The following is an 18,495-nucleotide window of genomic DNA, read 5'->3' as shown; positions in this document are numbered from 1 at the left end:
TCCGGACAGCCCCGCTGGTGTGTGCAGCACGCCGGGGTGCGTCCTCGCCCCATGCTGGCCTCCGGGTACCTGCCGGGGCCGGCAGCCGTCTGCCGGCGGGGAACGGCCTCGGGCACGTGGCGCGCGGGGGGGCGGGGGGGGGTGGGCGGGCGCGCGGCGGTGCCCGCGCTCACTGCTCCCTCTGGCGGAGGAAACGCGGTACTGCAGGTCCGGCACCGCGCATGTGCGGTGGGGTGCCGCCGTGCTCACCGCGGCTGCCGTCCGCCGGTAACGGCAAGGCGGTGCCGCGGTGCCTGCGGGCGCCGCCGCCGCGCTCGTTGCTGCCTCCCGGTAAGGAAACGCCGCCGCTGCCGCCGCCCGCGTGCACGCTGCCGGCGGGCGCCGGCGCGGAACTGCAGCGCCGGTGCCGCGCCTGGGTCCGCGCCGGGCGCCGGGGGCGCGCTGCTGCCGGTGCCGCGGCGCGGTACTGCAGCGCCGACACCGCACAAGGGCGCAGCGGCGCTGCCGCCTCCGCTGCTGCCGCGGCGGCACGGCCGCAGCGCGGTGCTGCCGCCCGGCGTTCGGGCGCCAGCCCTGGCTCCTCCGGCGCGCCGTCGGCGGCCGGCGCATGCGCGGTGCCCGGGAGCGGCATGGCGGCGCGCTGGGCGCGGGTCTCGGCGGCGGCGGGCGTCCTGGGGCAGCGGTAAGGCGAGCGAGCCCGGTTGGCGGGCGCGGGGTGTGTTCTGCCCGCTGGCTGCGGGACGGAAGCCTGAAAGTGCCCGCTGCGGCAGGCTGCCGGTGTGCCGGAGGCGAGCTGGGTCAGGGCAGCCCCAGGGAGTTGCCCGAGAGCTGAGAGAAGGGGAGAGGGGAAGAAGGCGGACACCCCCCCAGGCGCAGACGCCGGGCGGCTCCCCGCCCAGAGCTCCCCTGAGCCTCCCCCGGCCCCGCTTGCCCCCCCACGCGCAGCTGCCCCCAGCTCCAGCCCCTCCCCTGAAGCCTGTCCCGTAGCCCCAGGTCGCTCCCAAGCCCCGTCGTGCCGGTGGCAAGCTGGCCTTCCGCGCGTCTCGAGAAGCCCCTGCGGAAGGAGAGGCTTCAGCCGGGGGCGATCTGCGGTAATAACGGCGGCTGCTTCTTCTTTCCCTCTCCCAGAGGCTGCGCTGAGGACACGGTCGTCCCTTCCTCCCCTGGGGCTGCCGGTGACGGCACCCGCCTCAGGCTTGCGTGGATTGTCTGTGCCTGGCCTGGCTCTCCTCGCGGCGTGGGGGCGAAAAGGGACGGGCGGAGCGCTTGCTGGCTGTGGGACAGGAGCTGCCGCGGCTGAAGCTGGAGAAAGAAGCCAGAGAAGGGTAAAGAAGAAGAAATGGAAGGCCGTCTGGCGGCTGCCTCCCGCTGCAGGCAAGAGAGAGCCTGCCTCTCCGGGTGAGGAAGGATCCCTCCTCGTAGTCCGCGGCAGGCCAGGCCGCCAGCGTGCACCGCAGGGTCTGTATGCGTCAGCCAGCGCGTGGTCTTGCTCCCTGTCCCTGTCTGACAATCTGTGTCCTGCTCCTCGTCCTTCTTTTTCCCCTCTCTCTATCGTCCGCCATCCTTCTTCCTGTCTGTCTTTGTTCTCTTTCTATCCTTCTGCCCCAGCGCTTCTTTCTCCACCTCTCTCCTGCTCCCTGCCCTTTGCTTCCTCTCCCTGACCCTCTTCCCTGTCTCCGCTTTTTCCTTTCTCTCCTTCTCTGTCCTGCTCCCTGGCCCCTTTTTCCTCTGCCTCTGTCCTCTAGCCCATGGCTTGCTTTTTTTCCCCTTTTTCCTTCTTGGTCTCTTTGTACAAATCTGACCCTTTCTTGCTTTCCCAGTCCCTTTGTCCTGTTCCCTGTGGTTTTTCTCTCTCTGTCTGTATGTCCTGCGCCCTGTCGCCGTCACGTTCCTCTGTTCTTCTTCCTCTCCTTTCCCCCCCACCTCTCTACCCCTCTGTCCTGCTCGCTGACCCTGCCTTTTCTTGCTCCATCTCTCTGCAGGGCTTCTCGTCCCTGTTGTGTTTGGATTTCCTCACGTCTCTGACCTTTCTTTCGGCCTTTCATTCTCTGGCGGCACCTCAGTCTTCTCCCTTGTCTTCCTTTTCTCTTTCCAGTCCTCTGTCCTGCTCCCCATCCCTGTATGAAATAGGGGCGGGTGCAGGCTCTGTTCTCTTGGGACTGGCGGGGGAAAAAGCAGCCCCGGGCCGAGCGCTCTCCTGGGGTTCGTCGGGGGGTTTTGGGGCCGAACCCGTGTGCGAGCCGGGGGGAGTAGGGGCAGCCCCATCTGGCTCTCAGGTTCTGCTTGTGGAGCTGGGCAGCCTCTGCCGCTCCCGGCGCAGGTGGGGCAGCGGCGGCCCGGGGGGCTCCTGCGGCGCCGGGCGGGTGCCGGTGGCCGGAGTGGCGGGGAAGGGCCGCGGCTGCGGCGGGCGGGGGTTCCTGGAGGCAGCTGGGCCCGGCTCCCGCAGGGGTGCTTGGGGCTGCGGGGGTTTGGGTGCGGGCCCGGCACCCCCAACCAGTGCCGGAGAAAGCGAGCCGGAAGCAGCCGTAATAAAGCGATGCCCTGCCTGTGCTGGTGCGGCCCCGCAGAGGTGTGGGGCCGGGCCCTCCGCAGTGCCCAAGCGCTCCCAAAAAGTGCACGTGTGGCCCTGGGGGTGCAGGGCTGTGGGTGGCTCCGCTCCCCCCACCCCGCAGCATCACGCATGGGGACTGCAAAGGGGTCGGAAAGCAGAGAGGGTGAGCTGGTTTGGGGCCTGAAAATGGAGAGCAGGTCTTGTGTTCTCGGGGCTTGAAAAGAGGCTGAGGTGGCTGACTTTGGGGCTGAGAAACAGCTTGAGTGGTGCGTTTTCAGGACCTGCCAGAGGGGACCGAGCGGTACGTTTTTGGGCTGAGGAGCAGAGGTGAAGTGCTGCATTTTTGGGACTCGAGAACAGGCTGAGCAGGTGGGTTTGTGGGCTCAGAAATGGGAGCTGGTTTGGGGGCCCAAAGCAGAAGCCAGTTTGGCTGTTTGCGCAGGGCGGGGGGAGGGCGTTGGGGGCTGCGGGGGAAAGCAGAGGGTGGGCAGGGTGCACGGACCCTCCCTGGAGGGTGGGGGTCTGGTCGCGTCGGAGCCCAGAGTTCGGGAGGTCGGCGTGCCCCGGGCCAGCCTCTCGGTCTGAGGTGGCCTCTGCCCCGCGAAGGGTGCTTTTCAGACCCCGCACGCCCTCTTGGAGCCCAGCTCTTCTTTGTACGCTGCTGAGAATAGTTCTTAACTACTTAATCGTACAAACTGATGAATCGGTATTTCCACAGCGTCCAGCTGTGATGTTTAATAGTCATATTCAAGTTCTGACAGCGACCGCTTTCCGAGCTTGTCCAAAGCCCAGACTGTGGCAAATAGCTGGAGCTCGTAAGGAGAAGGAGCTGAAATCCAGCGGAGCTTCGGTGCGGAGCCGGAGCTTCGGTTAGCCAGAGCTGTAGCGAGGAGGAGCTGGAAGGAGATGGGGTGTCCGCTGTCTGGAGCGTGCGTTAGCCAGAGGCAACGTTAGCTGAGCGGGGGCGGCCGTGAGCCGGAGCGTCTATTCGCTGGAGCATCCGTCGGCCGGACTGCGCTCCCAGCGGGGCTGCAGAGCGGCCGGGCGCAGGCAGGGCTGTCCCCAGCCAGCGTCTCTGAGCAGCAGGGAGGCGAGCGGTCCTTCTGCCAGCGGGGAGCCTGGCCTCTTCCCTCGGGGATTAAATCCACGCCCTGCGCCCCTCCCTGCATGGAGGGCGTCTCCCGGTCCCGTTCCTGGGGGTGGGAGCGAGGTGGGGGTGCCCCGGCTCTCCTGGGGCAGCCCCGCTGCGAGGGGGCGCGGGCGAGGCGGCAGCGGGAGGCAGCGGTGTCTCCCCGGTACCTGGCAAAGGGGAGAGGGGCCGGTCGGTTGGAGCTGCCGCGGTGCACGCCCTGGCCCCGCAGGGCCCCTCTGGCAGAACCCTCCCTGTGTTTTGGCCGTCGGCTGGGTGTGACAAACAGGATCATTTTTTGCCTCCTCTTTTCCCAGTGTCACCTTCGGCGTCACGTGCAGAAAATCCCGCGTGGTCGGTCCCGCTTGCCGCTCAGGGAATCGCGCGTATGGGGCCGGGGGAGCGGGGAGAAACCTTTGCGAGTTCAGGGACGCTGCAGATGCTCCGCCTGAAACCCAGAGAAAAGGCAAATCTGCTGCCAGTGCAGAAAAGGTGATGAAGACCTGCGGGTAACAGAGCGTGCCTCGTTCCTGGATTGGTCCCTTGGCAGTTCCGAAGGTTTTCCTTTCGGGTAAAAGAATGAACTTTCATCTCGGATAAATGAAGAGCTGCCTGTTACCTTCTTCAGGGTCAAGTGTTTCTCTTCTGTTTGTTCAGACTAACTTTATGGGCAAGTTGGCAAGAGCCTTTTCTTTTTATATGCACAACTACATTGTTAGTAACCTATGGTGTCAGTAGAGTTAATTTTGGAGCACCTAGACGCCAGTAGAAATAGAATGAGTGAAATGTGATGGAAACTGACATTTCAACTTGATTTTTATTCAATTTTTTTTTTTTCATTAGAGTGTTGATGGCATGCTGTGCTGTGGGTCAATCCGCATTCTCTTCCGTGGAGCCTTCAGTCTAGGAGTTTTATGTAAAAAAAGTTTGTCCTTCCAAAAAAGGACTAGTCATTCCTAGGCTTGAGGTGTAGACTTGGAGGGTCTCTGAAGTCCGTGATCAGGATTACAGCGTTGCTGCTCTTTGTCTTCACTTTCGTTAATTTCCCCACTGCTCGGTGGTGGTTGGGAGCCCTGAGTTGTCTTTTTTTTTTTTTTTTTCTGTCTCTAACACCTTTTTTTTCCCCCAAGGAGACGCTACGTTTAAAAGGGAATGAGTGTCCTGGTTTCGTCTGGGATAGAGTTAATTTTCTTCCTAGTAGCTGGTAGAGTGCTGTGTTTTGGATTTTAGGATGAGAATAACGTTGATAACACAGTGATGTTCTAGTTGTTGCTAAGAAATGCTTCCACTGGTCAAGGAGTTTTGAGCTTCCCGTGCTCTGCCGGGCGCACGAGAAACTGGGAGGGGACACGGCCAAAAGAGTTGATGGAAGCTGGCCAAAGGGCTATTCCGTGCCATCTGGCGTCATGCCCAGTATGGAGACTGGGGGGAGTTGGCCGGGGATAGGGATCGCTGCTGGGGAGTGGCTGGGCATCGGTCGGCGGGTGGTGAGGGCTTGCATCCCTTGTTTTTTCCTGGGTTTTGTTCCTCTCTTGCTGTCTTGTTGTTTTCCTTCTCATGATAATTCATTCTTCTTCTTGTTTTGTTCCAATGATTAACCTCTTCTTATCTGAGGCCACGAGTTTTCTGACTTTTGCTCCTTGGCTTCTTTCCCCCATCGCCCTGGGGGGGAGGGTGAGCCAGCTGCTGGGTGGCACTTAATTGCCGACTGGGGCTAAACCACAACAGTTAGTTTCCTTCCAAACGTGTCAGTCAATGCACTCGAGTGATGATTATTAAAACCACCAAAACGGCACCTGTCTTACAGATCTGGACTCCTTCTGAACACGTATCCATCGCACGCAAATGTCATTGGGCTACAGATCATCTGCACTTCACGCTTTGACAAGACGGCGTGCTGAGACAGGGATGAGCTCTGAAAGAAAAAGGTACAAGGTCACGGGGTTTTTGGTCTGTTTTTTTGTGGGGGGCGCGTGTGTGTGGTTTAAAAAGAAGAGTGCGACGCTGAGTGGCGGCAGCCTGCAGAGCTCTCTTGCTGCCTGAGCTCTCCTTTTCTTCTCTTTCACTCCTCTTTCATGACTGTAATTGGAATTTGGACAACGGTAGAAGAGCAGGTAAGTTACTTGCCTGTGTAGATGTGCTGGTAATCCCAGGAAGGTCAATGCTTGAAGCCGTAGTGAATAACTTGGCCGCAAGTAGAATTTCCGAAGGAAGAAAAACAACGGGAAGCAAATAGCAAGTTACCGAGCGATTTGCGTGGGTCCACCACATGGCAGTTTTATTGCCAAACGCTGCTGGGCAGTATGCTCCAAGTGGCTCTTTTGGTAAACGTGAATTTTCAGGAAGTTCAGGGTTGTGCGTGGCAAAACGTGTCCCTCTGTTTATGTATGCCGCTACGTAAACGTCCAGCGGCGGGGCTGTTGTTCCCTGCTCTCGATACTGCCACGGTAGTGCTGCGGTATTTAGACCCAAGAGAGGGCTTTAGGAAGGGAAGGAGAATGCCTGTTTTCTGTGAGGGCTACGAATGCTGACCCTTTTCTCTGCCGCTTTCCCGTGCGTGCGATGAAGCGGTTTTATTTTTCTCCCTTGTTCCTGGTCTAAATAGTTCTGAAGCTGTCGCTGCTGTGGGATTGCAAGTGGTGTTTCAAGGTTTTTGTGGGGTTCTAGTTACGGATCGCTTCTCCTGTGGCGAAGTGTCAAGATACGGTTTTCAGTGTAAAGCTTCAGAAACTGCATCCGCTGAAATCAGCGTAGGTGAAAGTGATGTTGCGCGTGCAGCTGTGCTCGCAGGGATGCTCGGCGGCTCCTCCTCAAAACAGCGAGGGGCGTGTGGCCATCCGGAGGGTTGCGCTCTGGGTCTGAGGGCGTGCCGTCTTCTTGCTGCGCTTTTTGCTGCGCAAACCAAAGCTGCCCGTGAGTCAAAAAAAGGCACGGTTGTCTAAAAAGCGCCCAAGCTCTAGCGGCCTGTATCGTCAACTGTACCGAAGATGATGCAAAACACTTTTTCCTCTGCTCAGTTGTAGTCTTCACCAAGCTTCACCAAAAAAGGAAGCTTTAGATTCCTACCCAGCTTTATGCTAAAGGGTTTTTTTCCTCTCTCAGCAGAATGTCAGCCGCCACCATTTCGCCGCGGTCGCCCTTTCTTCTGCCAGGAAAGTGCAAGACGGACGGAAAGGATCCGTAGTGGTCTGCAAGTCCACGGTATGTCTACGATGTGTGCCTGCGTTTTTCCTAAGGTACTCGTAGCGGGGACTTGAAAGTTAAGGTGAAGAATGTGCCAACTCTCCTTCTGTAGTTTTTCTGTGAAGTATTTCAACACAAATACTACGGATAGAAAAAGGCGTGTTCTGGAGCGTGCCTACGCAAAGCTGACTTCCCTCCGTTTCTTTTCTCTTCCCGAAAGCGTAATCTTCTGTTTCTGTGCGCTTCCTATGAAATGATACTGTGAAAATAATTTTGTACTAAAAGAGGAAAGAAACTGTTGGGAAGAGTTCAGGTGTTCAGAAGAAAGAGCCTTTGTTTTCCTGGGAAAAGCTTTCTGCTTTTTCAGTCAGTAAGGTTTTAAAATATCTTGTAGGAGTACTTGAAAAGCCTTACTGCGATCCTAGCATCCGTACGAAAAGCCGTCAAGGTCAAAGAAGAGACGTGGCCAAAACGGGACAAATGGGCGTCGCTTCCGCGTGTTTTCCAGGCTTTCCCAAGAAGCGTTAGCAGCCTTGTAAGTACCGCCAGTGAGTCCTGATGTGGTTTTGGTGAGTTACTGCTTCGAGAAGGTCCTTTTTCCTGAAGCTACGGTGTGTAATTTTGACTTCAGTTGGGAAGAGATTTTCCCGACTGGCAATCCTTCTCATTCAAAGAAGTTGCATTTGATGAACTTCCCATCGGAGCGGCTGGACGTGCCAGTAGAAGTCATCAGCAGCAAGACTTTTCACTCTCTTTAAAAACACCCAGAAAAGTCAATTTCCTTCCAAGGACCCAAGCCCAGCACGTCTTCCAAAAGCTGATGGCATCGCTGGTCTTTGGTTCTCGGTTGCAACAGCCGAGATATGATGGAAAGGCGTTCCTCTGCATGCTTCGGTACAGCCAAAAGCATTAGCAAATCTGCCGGTCCCTTTTGGTAGCCTGATGTATTGCAGCACTGGGGATTTGATTTCTGCGCCGGCCTTCCCCCAGTGAAACCGTCTGGGGATCTCTTATCTCACTGACTTTTCTATCAAACTGGAACTTTAAACAGAAGTTAAAATGGTGTCATTGACAAAGCGACTGGCACTGTTGAAACTGTAACTGCCCAATAGCTGTGGCATGCAACTTAGGAGGTGTGTTTCAGCAGTGAGGTATTTGTTCTCCGTGTTTCAAGAGAGAGGCAACTGAACGTTACGGGGTTTTCCCCAGTATTTTGACGGCGTGCTCTGCAGTGCTTTATTTCTGCCTCTCTTTCCATGGCGCGTTTCTGGCGCTTCAGTAGCGTCTCTCTTGGGCAGCGCAGCTGGGCAGATGTCACTAGGAGGGACATAGCGCACAACCCCCCCCAGTCACGTTATAACCGTGCATTTTGGAGAGAGATGGTTTAACGGTATCCCAGCTGTGCAAGGTAAATGAATGCAAAAGGAAACTCAAATGCTTTTCTAGTGTAAGTCTTGTTGTTGGATGTATATAAACATACGGCCACCTTTTTAGCGTAGAGTGAATTACTGAGATGTGTTCTTTATTTTCCATGTTACTCTCTAAAGGTTTACACTTCCCTTTCAGCTTTCTTGACCGAGCGAGCAAGACGTGCAGCAGCAGCAGCCGCGAGGGCCGTAGCCGTTGTGGTGGATCCGTAAGCGTAGATTCTGATGACGGTCCGGCCTTGTCCTGCAGCCTCACCGGGTTGTCTCCCTGCAGCAGTGCTGGAAGGAAGCGATGAGGCGTTTTCCAAGAGCAGCAAGAGCGTTCACTTTTAGGTGAAGAAGGTGTTGAAAATCCTACCGCTTGGTCTCAATAGGGATTTGAAGCGTTGCAGTCAGTGTAGCTGTTAAAGCGTGCGCTGTATCTGGAGCGGACCCGTTTCCCTAGAATCCTGCTTTAGCTCAGCTCCTCTCCTATCCCTTATTCTGACTGAATCCCTGTACTTTCTGCTGTGCTGTTTTTTTTTTCATGTGCTGAAAGGGAATGTGGGGTTTTTGTTTTTCAGCGGTCTTGCTGTAAGCGTCTGGTGGTGCTCCCTAGATCCCCCCGGCCAGGTTTCCCTGCGGGTGGTGAAGCATGGTGAGGGTCAGGGGCCAGCCCTGTGGCTGGAGGCTCCTGGCTCTGTGTGCGGTGGGTGCCCCGCAGGTGGTGGGGAGAGCCCGGGGCCGAGAGGGACCGGGGCCGTTTGTTGCCCTGGGGAGCCCGTCGCAGCGCGGGAAGGGAGGGGGAAGATGGCGGAGCAGAGGCCGAGCGAGAGACGTGGCACCGTCCTCGGGCACGCTCCCCTATGGCGTGGGGCGGCTGCCAGGCTGCGGGACAGGGGCTGGGGGCTGCCCCCTTTATTTTTCTAGCGGAGCTCCTTTTTGGTGGGGCATGTACATATGTAAATGGCCTGATGAAAGTAAGTGTAACCAGATGTAACCAAAATTGTTAGTTTGTTCTTTTGTAACTAAGCAACATAGAGATAGGAGCAGGTTAGACAATGCTTTAATATTGTGTTTGTACACCTATGGCTATGGCTATGCTACTATGCCCAAAGACAATTGGACAAGGAGTAGTACGGTCATGCTGCTACGTTCCCAGTACAGCCCCAGCCCATCTTGACAAAGAGTCAAGGGTGGTTAGAATAATTGGTTTGTGCTAAGGGTGCCGAATCATTGTTAGGAACCACGCACCATGAAGAAGGGGAGCAAGTTACATAAGCAAGGTGGGATTGCGCATGTCCAGAAGAAGGGGTCGACTAAAGGACACACCTGTACGGCCACCAAGGACCACCAGAGACCCCCACGGAAGCCCCTCGGAGCTCAAGGACGCATGCGTAATGACCACGCAAGTATGATAATTAGTTCCGGGAAATAGAATGAATATGCATTATCATTCCAGGAGACTTGATGCATATGTATGTAACTGGACAATATAAGTTTCGGCTGATGTAACCTGCGGTATGCACGGTAGGTGGAGCGATCCCCCGTGCATCCGGTGCCGTAGTAAAGAATGCCTGCTTCTTAATACTACATTGGTGTTAAGGAGTTTGATTCCCGATTTCGGTGACATAAGGAGGTGGCAGTTGGGGCAGTTTCCTTGTTTTGTTTGTCTTTGGGTGTGACGAAGAAGAGGGGAGGCTGGGTTGTGATGATGTCTATTGGGGCACCCCAGTGTCACTGGGGGGGACGATGGTGATGTGGCAGAGGAGCAGGTTGAGTGGGGGGAGGGGGGGGTCACGGGACAGTTCACCCCCCCCGAAAGGGGGGGTGACAGCCCCCAAATGCCTGAGAATTGGTGGGGGAGGGATTAAATAATGAAAAACTGTAAATAGGGGTGTGAGGCATTGAAGCAGAGAAAAATCTCTCCTTTTTATGTATATTGAAAAATTTTATTTATATATACGTAAAAAGATTTGACAAGAAACCCCTCTGTTTACTCTATTATATAAAGGATGGTAGAATATGAAAAAAATCTAAATCGAGATATATAGGGTGATAAAATAGAAAAAGAACTCATATATATGACTAAAAAAAGGAGTTTAAAAGTGCATAAAAAGAGGATGTAGACGAAGAAATTTTAAATGGCAACAAGGCAGAGCGAGCTCTCCCCAGCTGCAGTACCGACTTCTGTCCACACAGAGGCAGCAGCGAGCAGAAAAAAAAAAACCAACAACAAACACCCACCAAAAACCCAAACAACCGCTATCGCGCATGCGCGGCTCCCCAGCTGCAGTACCGACGCTGTTCCCCTGAGCGGCAGTAGAGAGCACGGGAAAATGCGCCACCGCGCATGCGCCGGGCCGCACCAGCAGTACCGACGCTTGTCCACGGGGCGGCAGGAGCGAGCACAACGAAAAAGCGGCACCGCGCATGCGTGGCTCCTAGGCTGCAGTACCGACTTTTGGTCACCGGGCGGCAGCAGCGAGCACAAAACGAATGCTTCAGCGCGCATGCGCGTCTCCTCAGCCGCAGTACCGACTGTTGTCCGCAGGGCGGCAGCAGCGAGGTCGGGCGAAGGCGCCACCGCGCATGCGCGGCTCCCCAGCTTGCAGTACCGAGTTTTGTCCACAGGGCGGCAGCGGCGAGCACCTGAAAATGCGGCACCGCGCATGCGCAGCTCCACAGCTGCAGTACCGAGTTTTGGTCACCGGGCGGCAGCAGCGAGCACAACACAAATGCGCCAATGCGCATGCGCGGCGCCCGGGCTGCAGTACCGACATTTGTCCACCGGGATGCAGCAGCGAGCCCAAAAGACCCACCGCGCATGCGCAGATCCCCATCTGCAGTACCGACCCTGTTCCCCTGAGCGACAGCAGCGAGCACTTTAAAATGCGCCACTGCGCAAGCGCGGCTCCCCACCCGCAGTACCGACTTTTGTCCACCGGGCGACAGGGGCGAGCATAAAAAGGCGCCACCGCGCATGCGCGACTCCTAGTTGCAGTACTGCCCTCTGTCCGCACGGCGGCAGCAGCGAGCTCGGAAAAATGCGCTACCGCGCATGCGCAACTCCCTAGCTGCAGCACGGTCTTTTGTCCACACGGCGGCAGCAGCGAGCTCGGGAAAATGCACCACCGCGCATGCGCGGCTCCCCAGCTGCAGTACCGAACTTTGTCCACCGGGCGGCAGCAGCGAGCACTCGAAAGTCCGCCGCTGCGCATGCGCGGCTCCCCAGCTGCCGTACCGATCTTTGTCCACATGGCGGCAGCAGCGAGCACTCGAAAGTCCGCCGCTGCGCATGCGCCGCACCCCACCTGCAGTACCGATCTCTGTCCACATGGCGGCAGCAGCGAGCACGGAAAAAAAATTGCGCCAGCGCGCATGCGCGACTCCCTGGCTGCAGTACCGACTTTTGTCCAGCGGGCGGCAGCAGCGAGCTGGGGGGAAAATGCGCCACGGCGCATGCGCGGCTCCCCAGCTGCACTACTGCATTTTGTCCACACGGCGGCAGCAGAGAGCACGAAAAAAAATTGCACCACTGCGCATGCGCGGCTCCCCAGCTGCAGTACTGCATCTTGTCCACACGGCGGCAGCAGAGAGCACTCGAAAGTCCGTCACTGCGCATGCGCGCCTCCCCAGCTGCAGTACCGATTTTTGTCCACACGGTGACAGCAGCGAGCTCGGGAATATGCACCAACGCGCATGCGCGACTCCCCAGCTGCAGTACCGATTTTTGTCCAAACGGCGGCAGCAGCGAGCTCGGGAAAATGCGCCACTGCGCATGCGCGGCTCACTGGCTGCATTACTGATTTTTGTCCATCGGGCGGCAGCAGCGAGCTGGGGGAAAGTGCACCACCGCGCATGCGGGGCTCCCAAGCTGCAGTACCCATCTTTGCCCACACGGAGGCAGCAGCGAACACGAAAAAAATTGCACCACTGCGCGTGCGCGGCTCCCCAGCTGCAGTACCGACTTTTGTTCACACGGTGGCAGCGGCGAGCTCGGGACAATGCACCACCGCGCATGCGCGGCTCCCCAGCTGCAGTACCGGCCTTTGCCCACACGGAGGCAGCAGCGAGCACCCGAAAGTCCTCCACTGCGCATGCGCGGCTCCCCAGCTGCAGTACTGCGTTTTGTCCACCGGGCGACAGCAGCGAGCACCAACAAAATTGCGCCACCGCGCATGCGCGGCTCCCCAGCTGCAGTACCCACATTGGTCCACTGAGCGGCAGCAGCGAGCACTTGAAAATGCGCCACCGCGCATGCGCGGCTCCCCCCCTGAGGTACTGACGTTTGGTCGTCGGGAGGGTCGGAAGCCGGAACTGCAGCTCGGCACCGCGCATGCGTGTGCGCGCACCAGCGGCTCTGCCATCCCGGAGGGAAGTCCTCGCGTCCGGCTCTGCTCTCGCACGCTGCCGGTCATCGGCAAGTAAAAATTCTGGGCTTGGCTTTGGCATTGTCCTGTAAGGGAAAGCTCTGGGTCGGGATGTCAGTTGCTTACTTGCTGTGGAATGGTCGTGTTTTTCAGCAATCGTTCCAAATAGAACGGGTTGGGTGGGGCAGGGCAGAGTAAGGGTCTTTGCAGGCACCTGGGAAGTAAAGTCATGAACGTAGAAAAGCTTAAAGCATTTGCTGGACAGGAGGTTTCTCTGTACCCACTACATCCGTTGCTTATTAGCAGTGACCGATGTTTGTAAGAGTGCCGTGTGGAAGTGTGAACATTCGTTACTGAACTAAAACTGCTTTGGTTCTGTGTAGAAAGCAGAGGAACTACAAAACAACATATCCCCCCCCCCCCTTTTTTTTTTTGGTTAAACGTACCGTGTTTGCAGGGCCTTAGCTTTCTATTGCCAGACTGGGCAAAGCTTCCCAAGCTCAGTTCCCCCACAGTCACCAAAAGTCTCCCATAGTTGCCAGGATGGTGAGTTAGTTTTGGGCTTCTAGCCCTCCGTTCCGCCATTGTTTTAGTCAGATCCTGAATGCCGCTCAGTTAAAGACTCACGAGAATTGCTTAAAGTTTGCATTTGGAAGTCATGCTTCAAACAATGAATTTTCAACAAAATTTTTTTTGACGCTAGCCAATGAACTCCTGTAATACTGGAGAAAAATGACATTTTTAGTGGCTGTTGAATCTCAGAGTGATAACATCGGCATCCCTGTTTGAGCCCTTACCGCAACCGTTGCAATGTTTGTTTACACGCTGCTCGGTTCTTTTGTAAAGGTGCGTAGCTGTGGGAGGTGCGTTATTCCGAAGGTGCTACGGCGCCGATGCTCTGGCTGTCGGCAGGAATGGGCAAAGCGGAAGGCTCTGTGGCTAGGGGAGAACGGCGTGGACGTGCGACTGCTCTCTCTGTTGCTCCGGAATTTCGACGGCTGGGTCGGGCTGCTAAATCGATGGAACGACTGGAAGACATTTCAGAAAAGTGAGTACTCTACTTCCCTTTATCTTTTAAAGTCGTCGTCTTTCTACAGACACCTGTCCACGGCTTAGATATTTGATTTGCGTGAAACAGACCCGGAATTTTGCTTGAAGTAGTGTTCTGATTCGCTGAAATTCCCGTAGGCAGAGAGCAAGAATTACAAATGTTGCTTGGTGGTTGAAGATCTCAGGGTTGCTGTGAAAGCGAACTTGCCAGAATGAGTAGGAAGCAGCCTGAATTCCAACAGAGATACCATCTAAAAGGCCCTTTTCTTGACAGGAAAAGAGCTTCACGAAACGTCGGCGCTGTTTGCCGGGGGGCCTCCGACATACCTGTTCAGTCGTCGTGGGCTTTGTGCGATTCACGCAGGCGCAATCTTGAAGAAATTTTGTACGGCAGCCGGTATCTTGGCTGACTTTCTATCTCGCGCTTGGTCGCTTGCGCCTGCTAAAAACTTAATGGAGTGTCAAATGAACCCACAGGAAAACGTCCTCAACTCGTGCTGGTAGGGCAAGCCCGCTGTAGTTGATAAAATGGGAAAATAGCACGCTGTTTTGGAAATTTGCCTTGCGAGGACAAGGGCTGTCTCCTGGCAGGCAAGTGAATTCTGTGACTGATTCCACCGCTCCGCCCGGGCACTTGAAGGAGGCGGTCCCTAAGGCAATGCAATCTAAAATGGGGGTCGTTTGGGGTTTTTTAGTCATTTCTGAGGGATGTGAGGCTCGTGTGGGTGTTTAGCTTGTCCTGTTCTTTCTGTTCCTAATTCCGATCCCACTGACGGGCGTCAAAGAACGGTCGTGTTGTAGTCTAACGGTGTCGTCTACCAGGAGCTGGTGGAAGGCCAGGGCTTAGGTAAAGCCGATAAGGAGGATGCAGGCTGGAAAGCGGAACGTCTAAACGAGAATTACTGTCCTTGGGAGAGAAGCACATCCTGAAGAAATAGGTAAGCTAATTAAAATGGTTTGGGAACCATCCGAAACAACTAGTAGGAGCGTGATAAGAAGCACCCTCCCGCAAACTATCCTCGTTATCATCCTAAAAGTCACACCCTCGAGCTGGAGACCCCGGCCCAAGCAGAGAGCCCTCACCGCTCAGTGTGCGCAGCACGTTAAAGTAGCGCTGTAGCTTTAAGTTGACATAAGAGAAATGTAGACCGATAGAAAACTGCTTTGTGTGATTACTTATGCATATGCATAGCTAGACCGTATCAATACTGTACTTGTATGACCGAACTCTGTGCTAGCTTTGCGGAGCTACCGCCTAGCACCCATCTCTGCGCAGACATGAAATAAACATACCTCTGCCCTGTGTGTATATTGGCATCTCGCACACCGGGCAAGCGACCTCACGCTTGTGGGATAACGGTTTTGGCACCCCAGATGGGACCGAGCCGACAGCCTCGCCCGGTTCGTCTTGCCGCGTCCGACGGGGGAGAAGAGGCCTGAGCGGACTCCGGCGCGCACCGACCTGTCGACCGGGGACTCCTTCAGCTCCTCTCCTGCAGTCGGGCGGTAAGCGACACAACGGTGCAATGCTAGCGAAAAGAGGTATTTTTGGGGGATAGGAGAAAAGGGGGAGTAGGGGCAAGATCTCTCGGGAAGCAGGCACCCTCTGTTCTGTTCTGGGCTCTGCATAAGACGCACCAGGAAAGATAGGTGGCAGTAGCGTAGTTCTGTTTGTTTCTACACGCCGTCCTGTTCAACAGAGGGAGACGTCCCTCGTTCCGGTTTGTGTAGAAATGCTGGGTTTTTCGGTACCGATGTGGGCGCTGCTGCTTCCCAGGAGGCACCCCTTTGCTCTCCTCTAGGATGCATCCTGAAGCATTGCAATAAATTTGGGGGAGATCCCACCACTAAGAATGGGCTAAAACGATATTGTAATCAACGGTGGCCACGATCTCGATTGGAAGACGGTGAAAAATGGCCTGAGAATGGATCCTTGAGATATAACGCCTATCGGAAGGAATGTTGTTTTGTCGGAGAACGGAAAAATGGGATGGAATGCCTTACGTGGATATGGTTTTTCCGTTAAGACGCGATTGGGATATTAGGAAGAAAGGTGGTTTAGTGGATTCTAAACATCAGGTTGGAATATATGCGTTAAAAGAGAAAAAGGGAAAACCTCGTTGTATTGAATGGGAAAATTCGGAAGAGGATATTCAGCTGTTGGTAGCTCCTCCAAAACAGCCAGAATCTGATAGCTCAAGCGATAATGGAGTTGTGAGTGCTGTCTCTAAAAGAACAAGGGGACAGAAACCGATAGTTCAAGCTCCCTCAGCCAGGCTCTAGGGCCTGAAGGAAGAGCGGTATCCGTACACGTACCTTTTACCGCTTCTGCTTTATTAAACTGGCAACGGGCAGTCAGATCCTATCGAAACGATCCAGAGGGAATGTATAGTACTGTTAATCACGACTCATAATCCTAACTGGGGAGATGTACAGGCTCTCCTAGAATATTTGTTTCCCCTGAGGAGAGGAGAACAATTTTAGAGAAGGCTAGAGAGGGACTGGTCCAACAATGTGTGTGTGCGTGGGGGGGTGCCTAATACCATTACGTACCTCCCAAAGGAGGATCCGGAGTGGGATCCAAACACAAGTGTGAGGGATTACAGAGGGTAAAGGAATATCCAAAGTTAATTGGGTATGGGATTCAACATGGAGTGCAAAAGCCTAAGAATTTATCTAATCAGATCTCGATCCGGAAGATGATAGCAATTCAAAGTTATTGAACACGCCGTTTATTGGTCAAGCGGCAGCAGATATAAGAAAGAGATGACAAAAGGTAGAGGGCGAGGATGGCATGACAATCTCGCGGTTCTTGTCAGTCGCGTATAAGGTACGTAATAGTGGGGAGGAAACAGGAGAGAAGGAGAAGCGGGGACGAGTAACGCCGCAAGCTTCTTTGTTGGCTGCCTTGACAGAAGACCGAGAAAATGGAGAGAAAATACACGAGGTGAATTTTGTGGGCGAGGAAGGGGCCGTAGCAATAATAGTAGAAATGGTTATGACATTCCCCTGGGAATGAATCGGCGTGCAAATCGTAAGCGAGAGGGCCGTTGGAAAAAAGATTGTCCGCCTCTGCCTGAGTCATCTCGGGAAAGAGAGACAGAAGAAGGGGTTGGAGTCATGACGGAGATTGGGTTGGACTGAAGGGGGCCGGAGGAGTCTATGAAAGTTTCCCAGACGATCCTCTGGTTCCAGTCAAGCTGGGGAATGAAAGACTAGATTTTTTTAATTGATAGTGGAGCCACACATGCTGTAGTAAGTAGTTGTAGGGGACCCCTTAAGCAGAACTAAAATAAGCGTTGTTGGTGCAACAGGGAAAAAGACTTTAAGGCTGTTTTTACAAGCTATGGAATGTTCCACTGGAAATACTAAATGAACTCATGAATTCCTTTCTATGCCAGCATGGCGGCTAGCATTGCTTGGGTGGGATTTACTTGTAAACTGAATGCACAACTAAGTTCTTCTGAAGACTCTGTTCAGTTGACTCTGTTCAGCCCGCAGGGGACGTCGCCTGTTTGTGCCGGACGCCAGCCCGCAGGGGACGTCGCCTGTTTGTGCCGGACGCCAGCCCGAATGGGACGTCGCCTGTTTGTGGCGGACGCCAGGCCGCAGGGGACGTTCCCTGTTTGTGGCGGATGCCAGCCTGAACGGGACCTCGCCTGTTTGGGGCACACCGATGGCGGGCGCTGTCGCCAAAAGGCAAAGCAGGGTCATAGCAGAGTTTTCCATTTCTGGGGATGGGCTCAGCCGTCTCCTGCACAAACTTCTGTCATGTAGCAATGGGGATGGTAGCTTTCTTTGATTTCTTGAAGAACAAGAGGATGATGGAGCACGTTACAAGAGCATGATCATTTTCTCTTCCTTTGGCAGCACAGGCACCCAAGGCCAGCCCGCATTCAAGGAACAGCACGAGGATATCCGCGTCGACCGTCAGCAGAGGAAGGAAGCTTCTTTGGGAGGCTGAGGCGATGAAGCAGAGTCCTTAATTGTTCTGTTTGATTTTCAGCATGGGTGCGGGGAGGGCCTGGGACATGCCAAACATGGTCCCGGACAGGGGAGCTGTCTATTACGTGGGAGGCTGTGAGAGCTATCATGGACACCACCGGACCGGCATCCTGTAAGGGTGCTTTCACATGTTTTCTTGTTTAGAGGCCAACCTTGGCTTTGGGCCGTAAAATAAAGTCTGCCAGGCCGGCGCCAGCTTGGAGGCAGCATCTGCCCACAGCGGTGCCAGCTTGGTGGTGGTGTCTGCCCGTGCCGGTGCCAGGTTGCTGGCTGTGTCTGGCTTGTGAGGGTTGGGGTAATGGGCCCCCTGTTCCCGATGGGCTCCAGCTGTGGCCCGGGGCAGCACAGGTGGGACCCATGAGGTGAGGATGGGGCTGGGCCCAGGGTTTAAAAAGGGCCGGGGCTGGGCTAAGGGTTTAAAAAGGGCTGAGGAGGGGGCTGGTCCTGCTGTGCCGAGGGGCTCTACGTGGGGAGGGGGCTGCCTAGGCATGCCTGCCTGCGGGAGCTGGCTGAGGAGTGAAAGGAAGGGGCTTCCCCAGGCAGCTGCCTCCAGCAAGGAGCAGCCGGTCCCCGCAGCCGGGAAGGATCCCTCCCAGCCGTCCCCGGCAGAGCGCACCACCGGCACGTGGTGCCGGGAGCTCGGTGCCCCCATGGGCCGCACACGTGAGCCGCCGTGTCTCTGGGAAGCCTCTTGGGAGAGGAGCATCGGGGCACCTGGGCGGGCGAGGCAGCCGGCACTGTGGAGGAGGAAGGGGCAGGGGCCGAGAGAGAAGCCCCGGGGCGCTGAAGGTCTCCCGG

The 18,495-nt window shown here is 55.6% G+C and overlaps 2 long non-coding RNA genes across 12 annotated transcripts; both read left to right on the top strand.

Annotated features, from left to right (window-relative positions):
* Window positions 1-267: 267 nt before the first annotated feature.
* Window positions 268-9,872, top strand: LOC140645897 (uncharacterized). Of its 8 annotated transcripts, none has more exons than XR_012040109.1 (7): window positions 268-330; window positions 1,129-1,458; window positions 2,830-2,920; window positions 5,488-5,608; window positions 6,783-6,881; window positions 7,258-7,398; window positions 8,430-9,170. It is a non-coding gene; the product is annotated as an uncharacterized lncRNA (long non-coding RNA). The 8 variants fall into 8 exon arrangements; XR_012040107.1 differs by lacking the exon at window positions 268-330 and adding an exon at window positions 591-682; XR_012040108.1 differs by lacking the exon at window positions 268-330 and adding an exon at window positions 904-993.
* Window positions 9,873-12,079: 2,207 nt separating this feature from the next.
* LOC140645891 (uncharacterized) lies at window positions 12,080-18,116 on the top strand. Of its 4 annotated transcripts, none has more exons than XR_012040088.1 (6): window positions 12,080-12,692; window positions 13,489-13,690; window positions 13,831-14,089; window positions 14,515-14,630; window positions 15,067-15,198; window positions 17,563-18,116. It is a non-coding gene; the product is annotated as an uncharacterized lncRNA (long non-coding RNA). The 4 variants fall into 4 exon arrangements; XR_012040089.1 differs by having other exon boundaries at window positions 12,083-12,730; window positions 13,967-14,089; XR_012040087.1 differs by having other exon boundaries at window positions 12,084-12,692; window positions 13,967-14,077.
* Window positions 18,117-18,495: the final 379 nt, after the last annotated feature.

Source organism: Ciconia boyciana, unplaced genomic scaffold (genome assembly GCF_034638445.1).
Source record: "Ciconia boyciana unplaced genomic scaffold, ASM3463844v1 HiC_scaffold_40, whole genome shotgun sequence".
In the NCBI taxonomy this organism is placed as follows: Eukaryota; Metazoa; Chordata; class Aves; order Ciconiiformes; family Ciconiidae; genus Ciconia; species Ciconia boyciana.
The sequence above is the reverse complement of the archived record's forward strand: the minus strand, read 5'-3'. Positions and strand labels throughout refer to the sequence as shown.